Genomic DNA, 13,982 nt, shown 5'->3' with positions numbered 1-13,982 from the left:
TCAAACAGATACTTGGACAGCTTTAAAGAGAACACTGACAGCAAGACCTGCTTGCACTGGATGTGTGAAGTTGACATAGGGGAGGACGTGAGGTCGAGCACCATCTTCCTCAAGAGGATAACTATTCCGAATCCACGGAACTTCTCTGGACTCCTCACAGAGACTTCACGAATCCACGAGGAAAGAAAGCAGAAAATAGAAATAAATTCTAATGAATTTGAAATTGATTAATGAATGAATAAAAAATGAGTTCACAACCCTTTAAATAGGGGTACCAAGCAATGGGAAAGAAATCAGAATCAAACTACAACTAAAACACTTAGAATTCGCAACTTACTATAAATAGTAAAGTTATTATTTGTAGACGGTCATGATGTCTACTAGTGCGCAAGGTTTTTGGCAAAAAATAGTAAGTGTCCTATTTGACTTCACCAAACCGTTCTCCTAATTATTCTAAGCTCTTTTCACGTTGGGTGCAACTCTTAAAGCCCGACGGATGAAGAGTTATAATCAAACTAAAACTTACTATTATAGTAAAAACGAAATTAAAACAGGAAAACGACCGTCGATTCAGGGGTTTTTCGCAATTCCGGGCTATGCAACCCGGCATAGCAGGGTTGGTTAGCTAAAGTAGATCGTTCTACACCAAAATCATATATTTTACGTCAGATAACTCATTCCGGATTGCGAGATACGCCCGATCTAAGGTCCGATGGTCCAGATTACTTCTGTCGTCGACCGGGCCTTTTCTGATCCGTCTTGGCCATGAAACTGTCCACGACCCGCTCTACATCAGAAGTTAACTTGTTCATATTGATGTGCCTGCATATTAGGCATCATGTGCTGCTGGAGTATCAAATAACTTCCTTGTGCGCTGTTTGGTATGATTTGCTTCACCAACATTTATAATTGGTGTCATGATGTGTGAATAAAATGCATGTCTGATTTTTGTTTTTGGACATCTATAGGCCCGAAGAATGTCCGCTGAAATTGGGTTGGTTGATGAGTCACAGGATATGTGTCGGGATAACTAGAGGTTTGACATATCTCCATGAAGAATCAACATTGAAAATTGTTCACAGAGACTGGAACTGTCCTAGGAGAATCATGACTTGGAAAAGAGTAATAATAGTAATGAATCACACAAGGAACTTCAAGTATATTTTCTGCATGCCAATTCATGTGCGTTGTCACTCATTTCGAACAAAAGATGTGACGGTTCACTGGATTAGATATGTAGGGAACATTTCTTATCAAACTTCAATTTCATCTTCTTTTAAAAATCATAGAATCTACATGCAGCTTGAATACCATACCTTAGAAGATTCAAGGAATTTGAAACGAAGATCACGCAATCATGCAAAATTGTAGAATCGCTTCATGCTCATGAGGTCTGATTTCAGTCTAATCCTATCAGTAGATGCAAACATATATAAAGGTATCGGGATAATTACCATTGCTTTCAATTCCTCTCCTTTGGGCTTTTCATTAAAGAAAAGAACCCTTCCTTTGTTGTCTATCTTCATTAAACCAAAGTTTGAGGCTCGGCTGTCAAGGAAGAAAGATGCTCCAAATTAGTATACAACCATGAATTAATTTTTTTAAGAAAAAGGTAGTTGATAGATATTTATAGGATTAAATCTCATTCAGATTCTGCAACCACAAGAATTGGTTCTAATTAATACCTGTCATCCATAGGGAGATAAGCAATAGTAATATCTGCGCCACTTTGATGATGGCCCTGGAAATGAAGTAATTCCAAAGATTAACAAGTTTGTGAAAATGAATTTAACCTCGATGCACAATGATGGAAGAGATGCAATGCCCAACCTGAACCAAGTCCATATAGTCCATACGGTACAAATGATCTCCGAGAGAATCAATACATCCTCAATCTCCTTGCCTCTGGCATCCTACAAAATGAAAGTCAGCATATTGCTAATTTGAGAATCGATGCCCTTGATGTATTTTTGATAGTCTAATAGCTAAAACATTTACTGACTTTATCTAAATTTAAAATGGGGATTTAGCAAGATCCTATAACAGAGCAACTGGTGGGCTTAAAGACAACCTCATAATCTGTTGGTTGATGTCTTGTTCCTCTTGGGAACAACTCCTTCAATATTGAAATAACTAATTTTGGGAGTAAGAAATTAATTTACAAAATGATTACCTATGTTGTAAAAATTTAAACAGTGTCCGCATCAAAGTGTGTGTGTGTGTACACACACACAAGGTGTGAACTTTTTTAAGAACTCATCCGTGATGTGACTCCAAAATTTAAATAGTGTCCGAACCAAGGTGTGTACTTTTTAAAGAACTCATCATACGTGATGTGACTCCTAAATCTGAACGATCCACGTAAAGTAGCACATCATGAAACCCCCCAGCCTAATTTTTAGGTTGATCCAAAACTTTGGTGGACCATGAAAAATGAAAATAGTTTCCTCCCTTGATTTTCATTTATCTTTTCTATGGCCCACCAAAATTTTAGATTAGGGTGAAAATTTATACATTGGGGTTTCATGGGATTCTGCATCACATGGACCGTTCAGATTAGATGCCCATGAGAAGTGTGCAAAGGTGCGCACATGCGCAGGTAAGCATGACTCTCTCTCTCTCTCTCTCTCTCTCTCTCTCTCTCTCTCTCTCTCTCTCTCTCTCTCTATATATATATATATATATATATATATATATATATATATATAGGCATGCTCACCTACACACGTGCACACATTCGTAATGTGTCACGGGTGTCTAATATGAATGGTTCATGTGATGCAGCATCCAACGAAACTTGAAGGAACCAATTTTTACCTTGATCTAAAACTCTAGTGGGCGTAAAGAGAGATGCAAATCAAGGGAGGAAATTGTTTTCTTTTATTATGGCCCACCAAAGTTTTAGATCAAAGTAAAAGTTGGGCCCGGGTTCTTCTTGGGGTGTTGCATCACGCGGACTCATGAGAACTTTTTTGAGAATTCATCATACCTTATGTGAATGCCCAAATGCTCACTTTTTTGAGAACTCATCATATGTGATGTGAATCTAAAATCTGAACGGTTGACATGAAGCAACACCTCATGAAAGCCCCCAAGCCCAACTTTTACTTTGATCCAAAACTTTGCTGGGCCATGAAAAATGAAAATAGTTTCCTCCCTTGATTTGCATTTCTCTTTGCTATGGTCCACCGAAATTTTTGATCAGGTGAAAATCTATCCCCTAGGGTTTCATGGGACTCCACATCACATGGACCGTTCTGATTAGACACTCATGACACGTGTGCAAAGGTGCGCACATGAGCATGGCTCTCTCTCTCTCTCTCTCTCTCTCTCTCTCTCTCTCTCTCTCTCTCTCTCTCTCTCTCTCTCTCTCTCTCTCTCTCTCTATATATATATATATATATATATATATATATATATATATATATATATATATATAGGAAATGGTACTATGAGGTCGACTGCATACAACACATCAAAAACTTGTTCACTCCCCAAGTGCAGGGTTGTGATGTAGTAATAAACTCGGTAAGACCGAGGTCGAATCCACAGAGACTGATACCTGTACGTTTCCTGAAACTAGGTAGAAATAGAACTAGCCTAAGATGTAATCAAAATCGAATGTAAGTTTAAAGAATAATTGTGGACTAATTATCTAAAACTTAAGTAATTCAGAGGAAGGAAACTAGGGATTCAGAGGATCCACTTGTTGAGATCAGGGAGATCTTATGCCTGCATCAAGGTTTATGGAATTCAAACTGAACTTACTTGATCTGGTTTTCAAGAGATGAAAGGTATATGAATTAGAATGGATTCCATCATCTAACCATGCCCAGGAGACAAAGCAAACAACAGGATTAAACTAATTACCAACCAATCCATAATGCATGAGAGTTAGGAAGGGTACGATCATCCAACCATGCCCAGGAGACGATGGTGAACAACAGGGCTTCCTGACGTCATAAACATCAAAAGGAGGAAGAAATACTCAAAGCCATCGCAGATCTATTGTAATTTCAGTCACAACAAACCATTAAATAAAACTGAAAGTATTCCTTTTAATTGAACTAAAAATCAACGTCAGTAAGGCTAAACAATGGGGCACAAGCAAAGTCTCTCCCATCAGACTACAAGCTTCACCTCTTAGCCCTAGCTAAGAGGTTTAGCCTAACATAATTATGATTAGGCTAAATCTCAAAAAGAAAAGAAAAGAAGAAGAAGAAAACAAAAAAAAACTAAAGAGAACAAACAAACTTTCTCTCCCGTGAAGGCTTCCCCTCCTTCAATCCTCAAAACCGAGACTTGTCCAGCCTCTACTCCCATTCCAGCCCAAACCCAAGCCACCTCCACACGCTGCCACTGTGCAGCAGCCAACCTAAACCGAGCACAGCTCCCACGTCCAGCCTTCCTCCGTTTTCCTCCGTTTTCCTCCCCTCTTTTACACTTTCTCTCTCTCTTTTTTTATAGCACCCTCGTCGGCACCCAATTTCCGTCCTCCATGGGGAAGTTTTTCGCATAAGAGATTGTGTTGGAGTCGGAATAGAAGAGCTTTCGCAGCAACTGAGTTCGTCTGCGCAGTAAAAACGCAAAACGACTTGCGTTTGGAGTGTCTTTGCGGCGTGATATCGACCTACCTGACAATTCTGAAAGCTTGGCTAGGGTATTGGCCTCCCTGTGAACACAATGGACGGTATGGATCACTAAAAATATCGATGACCGTGGCCCACTATCGTCCGCAAATCCCGGTTTTCCCGAACGCGCGTAAGGCATACGCAGAGGCGCTGACGTGTTCGGTGGGCCCCACAGAGGTATTTTCTAGAAAATCCACCCCGTCCATTGGATTCAGGACGAAATTTCGGTTAATAATGGGTGGTCTTGAACGTCCATTGATGCGGCCCAGAGAAGAAATCACCCCAAAAATCGTTTTGAACGTCGCAGGACCGCCTGTTTGTGGCCTTTGTATCGCGCACATGTGCATGCATGGGTGTAAAAGTTTAACATGGGTTTGAAGAACTCATGACCCTCTACACGATGGATGGTTTGGATTTCCTACTAGAGCAATGTGTGGGGCCCACTAGCGTCCGCAAAAACGGACCGCGTCCGTTCATCTCGCCGCGTGAAACGGAAATTCCGTTTTTGGGAAGAAGATGCGGGTCAGCGCTGCTGACCCGCTTTAGCTTGTTTGGTGCAGCTCGGGTACGTGTGTACCTCATATACACACGTTGTATATGTGGGGCCCATTGTGATGTTCTATCAAAATCCAAACCATCCATTTGTTTCCTCATCTTATTTAAATCGCCGAGACCAAAGTTGAGACAGTTCCAGATATCAGGTGGGCCCAGAATCAATGGTTTATGGGTTGATTTGTCAGTTGGGGCACTTCCATAGTGATCCGATGGCTGAAATTTGATATGTACGACTAATTTATGGCCCTCAGGCCATGTATAAAGTTTTGAGCCAATCAGATGGCGGGAACTATGTGATCTTGCATTCTTCACCAATTTCGGGCCTCTTTAATGCGAATGGCCTGATTTCCTCGGATCCTTGATGCATAATTCCATCAATCTTCGTCCCCTGGAGTCCGTCCCTTGCCTTGGGTATCATCAGAGCGTTAAATCCATGGTTTAAACACCCTTTTTCAGTTCATGCTTGTAAATACACTCTGCATCACAAATACAATTAAATCAGGCTATTAAACGGTATCATGCTTGTAAATCCATGCAATAAATGGGTCTGATATGCAATATTTGACCCTCAACATAAGGTTGAGTCATGTCTTCGCTTGAGCAGTTGGATGATAAAATTTCAAAATATTCCGTGGAGATGTTGTCCAGAAAAAAAAAAAAAAAAAAAGGGGCAGAAATCTGTATTATACAATCTCGAGGGTGTGTTCCTGTCGCCAATTCTGTGGGACCCGCCATGATATATATGTTATATCCACATCGTCTATCCATTTTAAGAGATCATTTTAGAGCATGAGCGCAAAACTGAGGCAGATACAAAGTTCAAGTGGACCATAACAGACAATGATGCCCACCGTTGAAACCTTTCCATGGCCCATCATGATGTTTATTTTCCATCCAACATGTTCGTAATGTCACACGGAACTGGATGAAGGGACCAAACAAATATCATCTTGATCCAAAACTTTTGCGGCCCAAGAAGTTTTCAATGGTAGGCATTTAATCCCTATTACTTTCTGTGTTATGGTCCACTTAAGCTTTGGATCTTCTTAATTTTTGTGCCAATACCCTAAAATGATTTTGCCAAATGGATGGACAGTGTGGATATAATATTTACATCATGGTGGGGCTCACAAAACCTGGCTACGACATCAAACCACCAGGGTCGGTAGCGTGTGGCACACCAGCCACTCGGCTTCACGGGGAAGGGAGAGCAGATTAGGTGCGGCGAGCAGGCCAACCTAAGAGAGTGCGTCCCTTACCATAGGGTCCAACTTGACTTGCATATTGTATATACATACTGTCCTTCTGTTTTGGAAGACAATTTTAGTCTTGATTCCAAAAATAAAGAAGATTCAATTCTCAGGTGACCATACTATTAGAAACAGTGGTGATTGAATACTATACCATTAAAAACTTCCCATTGCGCTCACTGTAAAGTTTACATCATGCTTATTTTCCCTTTGACCTGTTGATAAGTTACATAACCTTGGATGAAGTCGAAAAACAAATATAGTATTCATCCAAATTTTAAGTGGCCGATTAATTGTCAATCACAACTTTTTCCTATGGTTTGGTCAACTTGAGAATTGGATCTGCTTCAGGTTCTTTAAAATGATCTATAAAGACAGATGGACGGCTTGGATATAAAATTCATATGTCAATGTGAGCCTACTATAAGCGCCGCAACTTCTTGGGTGAGGCCTGAGTTGCACCTGATATATTCCCCACACAGACCGCCTCCAATTTGGATGGGGTGGGATTGAAATTTTATCTACACAAAGATAGGTGGGCCTATTATAATGCTTGTTAGAAATCCACTCTGTTCATTTGTTTTATCTATTCATGTTAGGACGTGGGAAAAATAATGAGATAGATCTAGAACTCAAGTGGGCCACACGATAAGAAAATGTGAGTAGGGAATTGCCTATCGTTGAAACTTCCAAAGGTCCACTGTTATTTTTATATGCCATCCGTCCCATTCACAAGGTCATTCATACTGGGATGAACTGGCGATACAAAAATATTACCTCAATCTAAAACTTCTGTAACCCCACAAATGCTCAACAAGAGTACGTCCAATCCTCAATGCTTCTTACCCTGCAGCCCACTTGAGTTTTGTAAATACCCCATTTTTTATCTCATGCCTTAACATGACATGGAAAAACAGATGGACTGTGTGGATTTCTCACAACATGACGGTGGGCCCTAACTATCTTCCTATCATATTGGCTTTCTTCCCCGAGAAGCTGTCATTGCTTCCCGTCACTTGCGCACTTGACCTCATAGTACCATTTCCCATACACACACACACGTGAGGTCGACCTCATGGGGACTTTGGAGCTCTGTGGGCCCTAACGTGATGTATGTCAAACATCAATACCATGCATTTGATGGTTCCCCTTTTGGTTATAGGATATCCCAAAAATCAGCCATATACAAAACTTTAGTGGGCCATACCATCTAAAATCATGTGAAGACATGCCTAAAACATATAAAAGCACTTGGTGGGGCCTACCTGAGTTTTGGAGGCGGCTAAAAGTTGGTCTAACCCTCATCCAAGTGGGACACACTCAATGGATGGCTGGATTTGTGAACCACATCTCGTTGGGCCCAATAAATGATTATGAATGTTTTATGTGGACCGTTCCAAACCACTAAAAACATAAAAACATCAGCCTGATATACAAACATTTGTGATCATATGAATGTTTCAATGGTGGTCATTCAATCGCAGTCATTCATATGGCCACAGATATCCGTATATCAGGCTATTTTTTTTTTTTTTTTTTTTTTTTTTTTTTTTTTTTTTTTGTAATGATTTTAGGTCATCCATGCCATATAATTATCAAGGTGGAGCCCAGAAAGGCTTCATAGGTAGACATTTCTTTTCTCACTTTTTCCTCTCGGGCAGCCCACCTGAATTTTAGATTGACCGGCATTAGTTGCTGTATGTCTTAAAATGACACGTAAAAACTGATAAACAGGATGCATTTCTTACAAATGTCATGGTGGGCTCCACCGCTTGTATATGCAAAAGGCTTTCATGGCAAATCCGTGTAACTCCTGTGTAAGCCGATTGCATGCTGTACACAACCTTGGTGGTGTGTTGCCAATTTAGAGGTGGGCAGGAGCCGACCCGACTCGTCGGATCCGACTCGACCAAACCTGGCTGTAGGGGTGGGAATGGGCCGGTTTTGAACTGGGCTAGGATAGGCCTGGGCCCGGCAGAGACCAAGCATAGCAGGCCCAAGACTGACCAGAAAACAAATTGTTTGTGCTTGGGCCCAACCCGATTGGACCCAGCCTGACCCAAAAGTGGATAAAATCCCTATTTCACCGTTGAATTTTTCTAATCTATCCGTTTATCAAGTGGGCCACACATGCACACAAAAAAAAAAAAAAAAAAAACATTTTAGTGGAGTGAAACCAATAATCCAGATTTAAGATAGATGGTTGCCTAAGGATTAGAACGCCATATTTGTAGGATATAACACATGTATATAAAAATTCGGGTCAGGCAGCATTGGGTCACTTGAGTCTAAACTTGGCCCAAAAATTAATCGGACCATGCATGCAATCTCGCCCATTGCCACCCTTAGTTGGTTGGGGTTACAACGGGGTGGGACTTTGGTGGATTCGCATGCTGTCAATCTGAGCCTTTGCCAGCATCAGTTCCGAAGTTGGGTAAAAGAGGAAGTTTGATGTTTGGTTGGCAGCTGATTGTAAATTTTGCTAATCTACCATTAAACTGACTCCAAATTATTAGGAGAAATGCTAAGATAGTGATGAAAATGACACATGTGCACAGACACACACACAGACACAGAGGGAGTGGGTCTAGTGGCTTTGGAGGCAGTGTTTTTGTGCCTCCATGTCATTCTATACATGCAGCCGGGGTGTGGCCCGACTTGACAGAACAACCTTGACTCCAACATGCCCTTGTTAGTCTCATGCCTGAATTTGAGTCTAGGGCCAAGAGTCTAGGCCTGAAGCCACCTGTAATTAGGGGTGTCAATGAGCCGAGCTGGGCCGTCGGCCTTTCTTGCTTGGCCCACTTTGGGCTGGGCTTGGGCTGAAATACCAGGCTTGAGGGTTGGACCGGGAGTAAAGTTTAAGCCTGTTTGTTAACCGGGATAGGCTTGAGCTGTGTCTAGGATACTGTCAGTTAAATCTGAATGTGACTTCAAGGTCATTTTTGTCAAATCATGCACGATTGGGTATCCCAAATGAACAACCTTATCTTGCATAAAAGAGGGTAGCTGGGGTTAGGCTTAGGCCGTACTCCGCCCAGGAATGCATAAAGATCATGGCCAGGGGTTGGGCTTGTTAGTCTTGACCCATCACTGGCCCGCGCTGGACTTGGGCCTAGGTTTTGGCTTGCAGGACAGGCTTGGACAGACCTCACCCTGGTCCGAACCTGGCCTGTTAACAGCCCTACCTGTAATGGGCTGGACTAGTAGGTTATTTAACAATCATTTGCAAGATTTTTCTCATTTTGAAGTCTTTAAAGTTTTATCCTTTTCTTCTTAAAATTTTACAAAATACCTGATGAAGCTCGTTTGTGAACTTATGTTGCTTCTACCTTTTTTAAAAAAAAAAAAGAAGAAGAAAAACTTATGCCGGTTCTTCCATTTGATGTCATGATTCTCAATTTTCCATCTTTATTATTTTTGTGGCAATTTTATTATTCAACAAGGAAGTACAGAATTCTCGCTTTGGTACTTGTTTTATGTTGTAACATAACCTTATTTCTGTTATTCAGTCAAACTTTGCTACAATGGATCAAAACATCTCGCACTCGCAAAAATCTCTTCCTTAAGGACGGATTGAATCCGTCGCTAAACTCGTCTTCCTGGAATATCCGTAGTCCGAACGTCGCGGAATTTAGCGACGGACCGAAATCCGTCGCTAATATCTGATTACGACGTATTTACGACGGATTTTTGTCCGTCGTAAGTAGACGACGGATGAAATCCGTCGCAAATTTCGATTTGGCAACGGAAAATTAGCACTTGATTCCCGCCCAAAATACAAAGCGCGCTTTTCAGTTGATTTTGTGACGGATCAGGTCCGTCGTAAAAGGACTTTTGCCTTTACATTATTTTCAATTTTTTTTAGAATATGGTTTTTTTTTTTTTTTTTTTTTTTTTTTTTTGTAGTCTAATAATTGTTTTTAATAGAATTTCAGTAGTTTAATTGTACATATTTGTATCTAAGATTATTTTTTAACAAATGATTGAATGCAAAAAGAAAATTTATTTTGTTTTTTATATCAAATGAGTGGAATTTTTATTTTTATTTTTTAATTAAAACTAATATTTAAATGATTTGTAATATCACACGAAAAAGAACATTGAGAAGTTTAAAAAGTTTAACAATGTTTGAGAAAAAAATTAGATTTTGTAAAAATAAAAATCGTGATTTAATAAAAATCTATTTTGTGGGAATAAAAAAGAATATTTAATAAAGTTGAGAAATTTGAACAAAAGAAGCATTTAGTTTTGAGAAAAACTAATATCCTCAAGAAAAGAAAATTAAAAATATTTTAAAAATGTGAATCAATTGATGTCATCGAGCAAGCCTTTGATGTCATCGAAGTGTAGTCGAAAACTACTGTTTTGAGCTATCTTTTACACAACAGCTTCACACATCTTCTAGCCTTATTTATCATATTTCTCTTAGTTTCCTAAGGCTAAGGGATGATCAATTAGGTATTCCTATTAGGTCCAGATCATCTAGAGGTATATGGGTTGTTTTGGGTCAAGGGTTAGGGTCACAAAGGCACATTTTTTTACTTGTTCTTTGCTATTGGATGCTATGTCTTCACTTGGGTCTTTAGTCTTCACTTTCGTTGGTTTTGTATGTTGGTGATTTTTTGTGTAGCTAGCAGTGATATTAGGATAATGAGCGATACCAAGAAATTCTAATTTCAAAGGATTAAAATGAACGATCTTGGTTATGCCTCTTATGTTATCGGCATCGAGATACGTCATGACAGATCACGTCGATTGCTTAGTATATTACAGAGGGCTTATATTGATAGGGTACTCGAAAGATATGACATGCAAAACTATGCTCCTGGACAATCGCCAATTATAAATGGTGATAAATTCAACTAGTTCTAGTCTCCAAAGAATGATTTCGAAAAGAATTGAATGAATGATTTTTCGCACCTGTTAGTAGTAAGGAACATCGTATATGCTCAAGTATGCACGTGACCAGATATTTCCTTTATAATTAGAATGTTGACCATGCATTTCTCTAATCCAGGAATGCAGCATTGGATGACTGCAAAGGTGTTGCGCTACCTACAAGGGACAAAAGACTGCATACTCACATATAGAAGGTATGATCATTTAGAATTGGTTGGATACTCAGATATAGATTATGCTGGTTATGTTCATACAAAGAAGTCCACCTCAGGCTGCATGTTCATGATGGTTAATGGGACTGTGTCTTGGAAAAACGTGAAACAATCGACGATAACCTCATCTACCATAAAACCTAAGTTCATTGCTTGTCATGAAGCATCAAATCAGGTACTTTGGTTACAATGTTTCTTCTTAGATTTATGGATATTGGAGCATATCCGAAAATCATTTAGAATCTTTTGTGATAACTCAGCTATGGTTTCTTTCTCTAGCAACAACAAGCATTCATCAAGGTCGAAACATGTCGACATCAAGTATGTTGTTGTGAAGGAAATAGCTTAGAATCGTATAATGTTTGTGGAGTTCATCGACACTAAGTAGATGATTGCGAATCCAGTCACTAAAGGGCTCCCTATTATGCCATTTGAAGATCATGTAACATCCATGAGAATCATTGACCTCACATAGTTATTCAGTTAGTGGGAGTTGAGTGTGTTTTATTTTTATAAACATTAAAGAGATCTTATTTATAAAGTTTTGATGATTCTGATATAAATTAATTAATTAATTTTTTTTATATATGCGCAAATTATTTTAAGTAGAACTAAAGTCTTATCTCGTTGAAGATATTTGAAAGTTCATAGACCTCTTGAAGATAAGCACATATGATTACATTACGTGTATAATCCTCATACTATACTTCCTAGTCCATGATCTATGTCGTGAAATTTGATAGTATTTGTGACCGTACTTAGTCTCTCTTTACCAAAATTAAATATTGTGATTGCTATCACGATCCAATACTAGTGGTTTTGATGGACCAGATTGTAGAAGTGTTGTCCGTATTATTCAACAAAAGTATTGGTTAACCATTTAGATGTTTTCTTTAAAATTAAAATATGTTTTCAAAATTTAACCTTGACATTAATCAATGTGGATCAAGTGAAAGAATATAAGAATTCTATAAGGTGGGCCTAATCAATCAAATGTCTATATCTCCCTAAGGGTTGGATAAGGTGATCGGGCATATCGGCGGACTCCACTCCAGTTGTGATTAATCTAAAATTGTATAAGGGGTGGTGTGCTATGGATGTGTTGTACGCACAACATTTTAGTTGGATTAAGATTGTTAAATTTGTGTAGAGCCTAAGGGAGAGGAGTTTCAATGGGTTTTAATATCCTTAACTCTCACAACTATAAAAACAAGGCTGGGTCCCCAATCTTACACACGTCTGAAGCTTCTATTTCCACCTCGGTGCTTCTAAGGGGGAAAGGTGCAGAAGATTATAACATTAGTCTTATAGTGATGGCATCTCAACCAAGTACAGATTTGAGTTCAATTTTCTCAATCCGCATCTCCGATGCACCGTACGGTCTTTCAATTCCACAATTTATAGATTTACATTCTCTCCATCATATAGGGTTCATGTTCAATTATTGTCCATCATGTGTGGCCCACCTTCAATATCCACTGCCCCTCATGTGGAGCCCACCTTTGATATGGACCATCCATTTGTGTGGGCCCGACCTTCAATGTGGGCCGTCTATCATTCGGGCCCCACTTTGGCTGTGGACCATTCATCATTAGGGGCCTATCTTCGACATGGACAATCCATTATGTGGGTTTACCTTGATGTGCATCATTCATAATGTGGGACTCACCTTTGATGTGAACCGTATATCATGTAGGCCACAACTTTGATGTGGGTGGGGCTTCCTTTGATATAGACCATCTATCACATTACATGGAGAGAGAGAAATAGAAAAGTTAAAAGTTGAAAAAAACAAAAGATTTAGAAACTTATAAGTAACTTTCATCCGATAAGTTAATTTTACAATAGTGTCAAACGAGCTTATAACTTATTAATTTACATAAATTTAAAAACTCTCTTATTGGGTGGTACCCAACAGGTCGCTTAATCAAATGTATTTTATTTATTTATTCCTCTTGAGTGACATTGATTCATAGCTCAGATGCTTAGATTTCAAAGTCCAAGTCACTTAAGATTCTATTTTAACGTGCACCTCACGCGATGACTTCTTCCTAGCCCCAGCGAGACACACCGGGCACAATGACTGCAGATTAATTGCAACCTAGAACTAGCCACGTGGGTGTGATCCTGACCATGGGGCTCACCTCAATGTATTCATTGTATATCTACAATGTCCACCCATTTTTCTAGCTTATTTAATGGCATGGTCCAAAAACTTAAGCAGATGCAAATCTCAGGTAAACCACACCATAGGAAATAGCAGTGACTGACCATTAAAAACTTTTTGTAGGCCACCAAAAGTTTTGGATCAAGTTGATATCTGTGTTTTAAGTTGTAATTTTTATTTTCCATTTATCTAAGTCTATCATGACCTCATCAATACATTGGATTGGATGGCAAATAAACAAACATTATGGTGGACTCTAAGAGTT

General features: G+C 39.3%; 1 long non-coding RNA gene across 1 annotated transcript; it reads right to left on the bottom strand.

The window, feature by feature from the left end:
- Positions 1-1,439: 1,439 nt before the first annotated feature.
- Positions 1,440-2,001, bottom strand: LOC131256430 (uncharacterized). Its single transcript, XR_009176810.1, has 3 exons — positions 1,831-2,001; positions 1,686-1,741; positions 1,440-1,548 (listed from the first exon to the last, which is right to left on the bottom strand). It is a non-coding gene; the product is annotated as an uncharacterized LOC131256430 (long non-coding RNA).
- Between the last annotated feature and the right edge of the window lie 11,981 nt (positions 2,002-13,982).

The sequence above is a fragment of the Magnolia sinica genome, chromosome 9 (genome assembly GCF_029962835.1).
Source record: "Magnolia sinica isolate HGM2019 chromosome 9, MsV1, whole genome shotgun sequence".
Classification (NCBI taxonomy): Eukaryota; Viridiplantae; Streptophyta; class Magnoliopsida; order Magnoliales; family Magnoliaceae; genus Magnolia; species Magnolia sinica.
The sequence above is the reverse complement of the archived record's forward strand: the minus strand, read 5'-3'. Positions and strand labels throughout refer to the sequence as shown.